Source organism: Haliotis asinina, chromosome 4 (assembly GCF_037392515.1).
Source record: "Haliotis asinina isolate JCU_RB_2024 chromosome 4, JCU_Hal_asi_v2, whole genome shotgun sequence".
NCBI lineage: Eukaryota > Metazoa > Mollusca > Gastropoda > Lepetellida > Haliotidae > Haliotis > Haliotis asinina.
In genome coordinates, this window is record NC_090283.1 from 57,417,464 (window position 1) to 57,426,326 (window position 8,863).

Consider the following 8,863-nt stretch of genomic DNA (forward strand, 5'->3'; position numbering starts at 1 on the left):
CCTACTGAATAAAGTTATATATAATACAAGTTACCGTGTGTTCGTAAGCTGGATATAGAGGTTTATCATGTGACCGAGTTAAATATCAAACGAGAATGGAGAGATTGCAACTCATGCTTAGTGATGTCGTGGGTTTCTGGAGAGTACCCTTCATGACCAATAGGTAGCCGATATTGATGTGCAAGTCCAGATGATCCGTGTTAGTGATGCTGAGACAAGAAAAATTCAGAAGCACTCATAAAATGACACGAAGTATTTCACTCTTTGGAATCCGTATTTCTATGTAGGTGGTTGTGAATGGCAGGCCTCGGAGTGCTTTTGTCCTACAAAACACTGGCCCCGAATGATGCAGGACTCAAATGCAAGTTATCACTTTCCGTTAGACGTGCCCTCTCCCTTTGACTGTAGTATAAAAGATGGTTGGATGGTTGATTTGTTGTTTAGCACCGCGCCCAGCAATATTGCAGCTGTATGACGGTGGTCTGTAAATATTCGAGCCTTGACCAGACACTCCAGTTATCAACAACATGAACAGCGATCTACACAACTGGGATACGATGATATGTGTCAACCACGTCCTCGTGCTTGACCACCCGGTAATGTTGTCACTCACCACAAACATGGGTTACTGAAGGTAAATTCTAGCCCGGATCTTCATGGATTCAGTCAAAGTACATTTATTTAAAATTTATATAAATTAATCAGAGTCATTTTCATAAATAAATGTCCTCAACTAAGGTCGTGATTCATAAGTTTGTTAATGAACGACAAACAGTTCGGATGCATGTTCTTTGGGAGTATTATGTTGTTTTCGATGTCAGTTGCAAGCACGTGTACTGAATATGCCATATGCTCATACCAGAGTCAACTTAAACGTCATGGCGTGCTGAAAATCAAACTCTTCTTTGGAGTATTGCAAATAGACATATCACGTTGACAGACATTGTGATGTCCATGGAAACACTGCCGAACTGTTCGGAGATGTTACTTACAACAGGGCAATATATGTAACTTGCCTCGGGCCAGTCCTCCACGGAGGAGTCTGATGGTCGTGCATTGCATCTACAAACGTCAAGGAGGGCGTTTTGGCGACGCTTCCGTGTCTTAGGAGCCAGCGAAGATCTGGGTTAGAGTTGATATTCACCAACCAACGCTTGACGCAAAAGGAGGCTAGCAACTGTTTTGTTGACAATACCCGTGACAAGGGCAAAACCATATGGTGACAGGTCTCCATCATCTAAAGAACAATCTCCCATCTTGTATGTCTTGAATACTGCTGTGTGCGGCCTTCAATAAGAAACCAACTGCAATCCTTATTTTAACAGTGGTATGTGTGTGCGTGCGTGCGTACGTGCGTGTGTTATTTAGTTTTTGGATTTTTATTATTATTTTATTATTATTTTTTGTATTGTTTGTTTGTTTGTTTGGGTTTGGGTTTTTTGTTTGTTTGGGTTTTTTTGTTTGTTTGTTTTGGGGTTTTTTTATGCAGCTGGAATGTTATGAAGTGTGCCAAACAAGTAGATAGCCTTACTACCCGTCTCTGTCGATATATATACATGGATTGCTGAAGACCAATTAATTTCAATTCTGATATTCATGCAGTGGAACTGATTTGGTAAGACTGGGTAACATTCCTGAACTACCATGGCCACCAACGCTCCCCGGTTGTCCGACTCTTTCTGGTCGCCTGGTCACCACCCCGGCCGTGAGCTGGGGGTATTAGCCTAATCTGCGTTTCAAGTGGGCTATAACCTCAGCTACCCGAGATCAACCCTGTCATCTACACACATGCTATTTTGATACAGGTAATAAAAGGGGAATGTACCTGATGGGGAGGAAATGCTAAAAATATTTTCGCAGGGGTATGAAAACCAGTGGTCAAGAAATAAAAGTGTACACGTTTCAGTGGTTTCGCCAGGTGGCGTTGACACCAGAAATGTTTACTGGGATTTGTCATGTGGAATCCATGATCAAGCTCAGTAACACATGTCCTGTCTTTGCATGCTTTTACCACGTATGTTCTATCGTGTAATTTTGGGGACATATCACCAATGGTTTGAATTTGATAATGTCTGTTTGACGAGTGAATGTTTGACCTTACAGCATTTCGAACCCATCCTGTGTTTCCGATATTAAAGTACTATATGCCTTACAACAGATCGGTATTTTATCCGTATCGAGACCCTAAAAGAGTGTAAAAGAGTGAGTTAGTGAGTTTAGTTTTACACCGCACTCAGCAATATTCAGGCTCTATTGCGGTGGTCTGTAAATAATCAAGTCCGGACCAGACAACCCAGTGGTCAACAGCATGAGCATCGACATACGCAATTGGGAACCGATGACATGTGTCAACCAAGTCAGCGAGTCTGACCACCCGATCCCGTTAGTCGCCTCTTACTACAAGCATGGATCGTTGAAGATCAGTTCTATCTAGGATCGTCACGGGCCTCAATCGATCTATAGTATACACACTTCACTGCTAGAAACTATTTTTTAGCCAACAGTTTATAAATGTCACGTGTTCAGCTCATTTCAGCCTAAAGTGTCGATTGATGTCTTCCTTTAATTGCATTTTATCACAACAAAACAGGAACAGACCCATTCTACACCAAGGGAACGCCATGATATACTCTTATATCTGTGAAAGCAGTACAGGTCGGCGTACGATTGATCTGTCTCATATGACTACGGTCACCACCCCTGGCCAGTCTGGCCACCACCCCGGCCGTGAGCAAGGGGAATTAGCCTAATCTGCCTTTCAAGTATGGTCATAACCCAGCTACTCGAGATCAAACCACTCATCTACTCACATGCTATTTTGATACAGGTAATAAAAGGGCATGTACGAGACGGTGAGGAAATGTTGACAATATTTTCACTGACTAATCAAAACCAGTGGTCGGGAAATAACAAGATATACGCTTCAATGGCATCGTCAGGTGCGCGGAGACCTGGAATGTTTACGGAGATTTGTCGTGTGTTTGTGATATCAATGGTCAAGCTCAATAGCACTTATCTTTTCCTTTCTAACTTTGATCACACGTGTTTTATCACAACCTCTGTTAATTGTGGCATATCGCAAATGCTTCCAATTCAATCATGTTTTTCATACATCAATAGTGTAGCTTAATGGCTCCAAACATAACAAAACGAGATTCTGTTTTTCGCGGTCACTGTTGCGGTGGTGTCAGTCATTGCCCACTTTGGGGGATTTTGTCTTGTCTCAAATTGGCATGGTTAATTCTGTTGTGAATACATATTCTATAGGGACCGCCCCCGTGGTGTAGTGATTAGAGCGTCCACCCGGAGAGCGGAAGGTCGCGGGTTCGATCCCCGGCCGCGTCCTACCAAAAAAAAAGGAAACGTCCCTGTCTATCGCTCGGCATTAATGGGTTCCACGAGGTATGGCCGGTTCGAAGCCAGTATAATGTGTGTCACCTCACCTCACCTCACCTCACCTCACCTCACCTCACCTCACCTCACCTCACCTCACCTCACCTCACCTCACCTCACCTACTCCACAGTGTGACTGGTCCCTCCTGTTTTATATGTGTAGTGCTCGTCTAACTTGAAAATACAAAAAGAGAACTTTGGAATACCTACACATAACCTTCGGCTATAAGAACATAATTCTTCCATTTTTCTACACATTGACAAGGTGAAAATGCGCCAACACGCAACAGTGAAGATCCGGGTTAGAGTTGGTTTTCACCAACCATTCCTGTCGTAGGAATGGTCGAACGGCATTGGGTGGTCAGACACGCTGACTTGGTTGATAGCTATTGTCGTAACCCCATTGCGTGGACTGATGCTCATGATGTTGATCACTGAAATATGCTGTGTACGGTAACAATACACCCGGATTGATTATCACCGGATCCTACCGTGTCACGCCTTTGCAGCGAATATCCTGGAACCAGCCCTGCTCCTTCCTGAGAATACACAAAACTTTAATTGTATCTTATGTGTTTTATTGCTTGAAAACACTCATTAGTCTGAATGTATGGTGAAAATTGCCACCATATAGCGGAATGTTACTGATTAAAAAACAAGCACACAAACAAGATCCAAATTACAAACAAACTTCGTTTATTTAGTCTTGTGACGCTCTTTAAGTATGTTTTACACCGCTTTTACCATATTCCTGCAATACCGCTGCGGGGAACACCAGAAATGGGCTTCACATGTAGTACATATATCGGGAATAGAACCCGGGTATTCTATGTGACGACCAAATGCTGTAACCGCTAGGCTACCCTACCGCCCGTGTCGTTTCTTGAAATAACCGTACAAGAAAGAACATAGTAGATTTCCTTGAGCATGTTTTATACAAAAGCACGTCCGCTGTAAGTAACGTCCATGTCAAGATCATAGCAAGACCACATGATATTTTGTAACCCGAACATCACATTCCTTGGTGTTTTGTTACCCACAGTTCAGCACCTGCGGGGCGATTTGAGTCGACTTCAGCAAGGTCACGGCTAAATTGAAGGTACATTCATTGTCAATGATTCTCACATTTAATCTGTTATAGTAGTGAGATGAACTGTAAAGTGACTATTATGGCTGTTTGTGAGTATATAGGTAGACCGGTATACGGCCCAGGGTATATTCTCTGTCATGCCTATCCAGTTTATTGTGACATATTATACGAGGTTAAAACCTTTGGCACTATTTTGGACATTTTATTTTCAGAAGGGATTTCGATAACTTTAATTTAGTTCTGTTTTTTTCCAAATATACAGGGCATTTTTTCAAATCAATTTAATCAAAGCAAAATAGTAGTAATTAATAGTAATAATAGTAATAATTCATTAATAATTAATTAGTAGTAATAGTAGTAATCACTATGAAGTGATCATATTAGTGTTTATCCCTTGTCAACACTCAATACAACACTAACTCTCCCTGTAATTGTAAAAAAATGTGTCGACTAAGGTAATTTGAGAAATTTCCCGGTAACTGTTGTATATATTAAATTCGAGTAAGAATTTGACTTATTCTCGGGAGTGATTCGCATTTACTGCAGTTTTGAACAATATTCAAGCTGCATATCATCCTGTCTCAGTCGAATGTGGGAGGAAAGTCGGAAGTGACGCTGCCGGAAGTGATGCTGCCGGAAGCGATGTCTACATCATTTACAAACATTATGGAAACTTAAGAGCATGGAGAAAAATGCTGCCAAACCTAGAAACGTAACAGTGAAAGAGTTTAGTTTTACGTCGTTTTAGCAGCAATGCCACAGCGAGAGACACGAGAAATGGGCATCACATATTGTAACTATGTGGGGAATCGACCTCGGGTCTTCAGTTTGACGAGCAAACACATAAACCACAAGGCTATCCCATCGTCCTATGATGCAGTGAAAAGAAATCAACATGTTCTATACATGTAATCTTCCACATGTCCCTTGTTAAGACATCAAACTGGAAACACCATAAAGGCTCAAATGCCCTAGTTTCATCTACTTAAGTGATTGTTTCCTAACTGTTTCTCCAACATATCTTGATTCCGTTCCTAAATATAATAGTCACGTTAGGCTACCACACCGTTCCACAAACACAAAAGGGATTCGAACTAGCAGCCATAGGTTTCTGATATGAACGTGGGAAGAGGTTTTGCTTGGGGATTATTTTTTAAAACAACGCATTCATATGGGGGAAAAATCCCTTAGGCCGAGGACTTGCTCCTAACCTGGAGTCAACAAACAAGAATCCCGTTTAGCCATGTTTAGAATTTGATCTTCTCAGAAATCCAAATCTTGCAACTGTAATAAAAGTGCCAGTGGTAAACCTTCTGAATATTCTGATAATTGTTGCTCAAATGTATCTTGCATCTTCAAAATCTGATATTTTCAGATGGTCAAAGGGGGCCGTATCTCGTTTTTGAGTATGATAATTAGATTAATGGCCAAATAAAAACAGTGGTCAAACAATGAGACAAGTTTACAGGTGTCTTTTCAGTCATAGGAGCGATTTGTGGTCGTCTCATTAAATTCTGTAGTAGCACGCGCTTTGTGGCGACCGGTCACACGTGACCTTTGACAACAGCACTTGTGCCAGCATGTTTCATTTAAACAGAACCCAAGTTAATTAAATCTTTGAAGGGCATACAGAAGTGGAAAGTAAAAGAAAAGGCTCATTTATAGATGTCAGCTTCTTTATTGTGAATAGCACGACGTTTCATTCAGAGCATATGCTTGCTCCTTCACCAGGTGAATAGTTGGTAGAACGCTGTTTATATGCAGGGGCGCTACACTCAAGTTAATTGAGTTTCGGGTTCCAAAAGCTATTAAAGTTAGCTATACACTTGTTGCCAGTATTCGTACAAATTTAACTGCAAGAGCATCGTGTTTCGGATTTAATTTCAGATGTTCAGAGTCCGTATTTAACATTCCTCCGATTCCTTCTGATCAAAGACGGGTCAACTTTTCATCCAAATCTCTTCAATAATGGTACAACACACCGTTGAGGAGGCAAAGATCTTTTCTAAACTATCAAAGATAATAATAATCCCCAATTTACTTTTCAATTTCACTTATCTAGAGGTAATACCCTGGTCGGACTTGATTATCTCTAATGCCATTCAGGGATGTCCCGTCATGCCACAGGACATCTACCTGAAGCTGTCGCATCTGAACTGGGTTCTTGTCTACTGACATCTGTACTGTGATATCGTTTCAGTAGACCGTGCACAGCAATGAGAGACCCACTTTCGCTCCCACGGGGCCCTGTCATCATGATTACCTCCAACAGGGTCATGTTAACACCGAGATCTCTATCGCAAAGCCTTCTGGGATTGTAAGTGAATTTTGACGGCTATCGTCTGCTGCTTTTATCACGTGACTGTTAGAATTTGCGCCTGAAGCCATCCTGTGTCAATTGATGAGCAAGATGCGCTTTGAAGTGACGGAGTGGTCTTTCCCTCAGGCGTTTAGTACACGACATGTTGCGCAATTTGTCTGATACGTTTATAAATTATGATGAGAGATGCAAGGCCGGAGATTTGTAGTGTTGATGGTATCGTTCACTGAAATCAATTACATAGTAACACATAGTAGGAGATAGTATCAGGGAAACATTCGTGCTGGATGTCGAGATTTTTAAGAAGTTCGGTGTGGATGTTGATACACGAACTAATGGGTAAAATGACACCTTACGCGCCAGATTTAGAGTTTTGTGAAGTTAGATAAACATGAACATAAACTACCACTGCTGCTGCTGCTACTACTACTACTACTGCTGCTGCTGCTACTACTACTGCTACTGCTGCTACTACTACTGCTGCTGCTACTACTACTACTATTACTACTGCTGCTGCTGCTACTACTACTGCTGCTGCTGCTGCTACTACTGCTACTATTACTACTGCTACTACTGCTGCTACTGCTACTACTGCTACTACTGCTACTATTACTACTGCTACTACTGCTGCTGCTACTATTACTACTGCTACTACTGCTCCTGCTGCTGCTACTACTGCTACTACTACTACTGCTGCTGCTATTACTACTGCTGCTGCTGCTACTGCTACTACTACTGCTGCTGCTACTACTACTACTGCTGCTGCTGCTACTACTACTACTACTGCTGCTACTAATACTACTACTACTACTGCTGCTGCTGCTGCTATTACTACTGCTACTATTACTACTGCTAATACTGTTGCTGCTGCTACTACTGCTACTATTACTACTGCTACTACTGCTGCTGCTACTACTACTACTGCTGCTACTATTACTACTGCTACTACTACTGCTGCTGCTACTACTACTACTACTGCTGCTACTAATACTACTACTACTACTACTGCTGCTGCTGCTGCTGCTATTACTACTGCTACTACTACTACTGCTGCTACTGCTACTACTGCTGCTGCTGCTGCTACTACTGCTGCTGCTACTAATACTACTACTACTACTGCTGCTGCTACTACTACTACTTCTGCTGCTGCTGCTACTACTACTACTACATACAGCTTTCCTGTCTGGTCTCAGACAGATGATGAAATGTTACCAATTAATCTCAACAGATTTGGAAAGTCGAGAATACAAATGCCAGAACTGAATGATCTGTCTGAATGAAAGGCGGCTTCATTCGAATATGGCTACTGCTGCTGCTGCTGCTGTTGTTACTACTACTACTACTACTACTACTACTACTACTACTACAGGAGCGGATACAACGTTTTGAGAAAGGGCTGCCGAAAAGAAATTCTGTCTTCTATGAGCAGAACCTTTGTACTGTTCCAGCTTTATTACTAGCATTAGTGTATCTGTGTAATGCCAACAGTGCGGATAGTCACGAGATTTAGGATAGCCAAGTCGTTGAGGACTGGGCTCGATTCTCCAAAAGGTTAAGTATAAACCTTTCCAACCTAGACATCGATATTGCTGGGGAACTGACAAAATTCACCCACTCATTCACTCACTCATCCAATGGTATCGCTACTGTGGTCATAAATTCAGTCAGTGTGAAACTAGGAACACGGCCATATACATATGCAAAATATTTCTTGTCCTTGTATTCTGGTTCCTGCAGTGAAGACAACGAGAATATGCCTTAAGGCAATGCCAATTATAAATATATATCCGGTTATAAAATTGTTTGCTCAATGGACAAGCCACGTCTGAGCTCCCTGAGCTTTACAGGAGTTTAAGAACCTTTAAGATTTTACGACATATCCAAGTCACACATTAATGTACTTTACAAGTATTGCAGAGCCTTTGAGCTTACCTACGACACATTCAAGACAAAACGATACATGCTTTACCAAACCCATCTTTTGACATCTCCACTTAGTCAAACAATACTCGTTTTGTTGAGAGACAGTTTAAGTCATTGCCCTGGGGACGATGGAATTT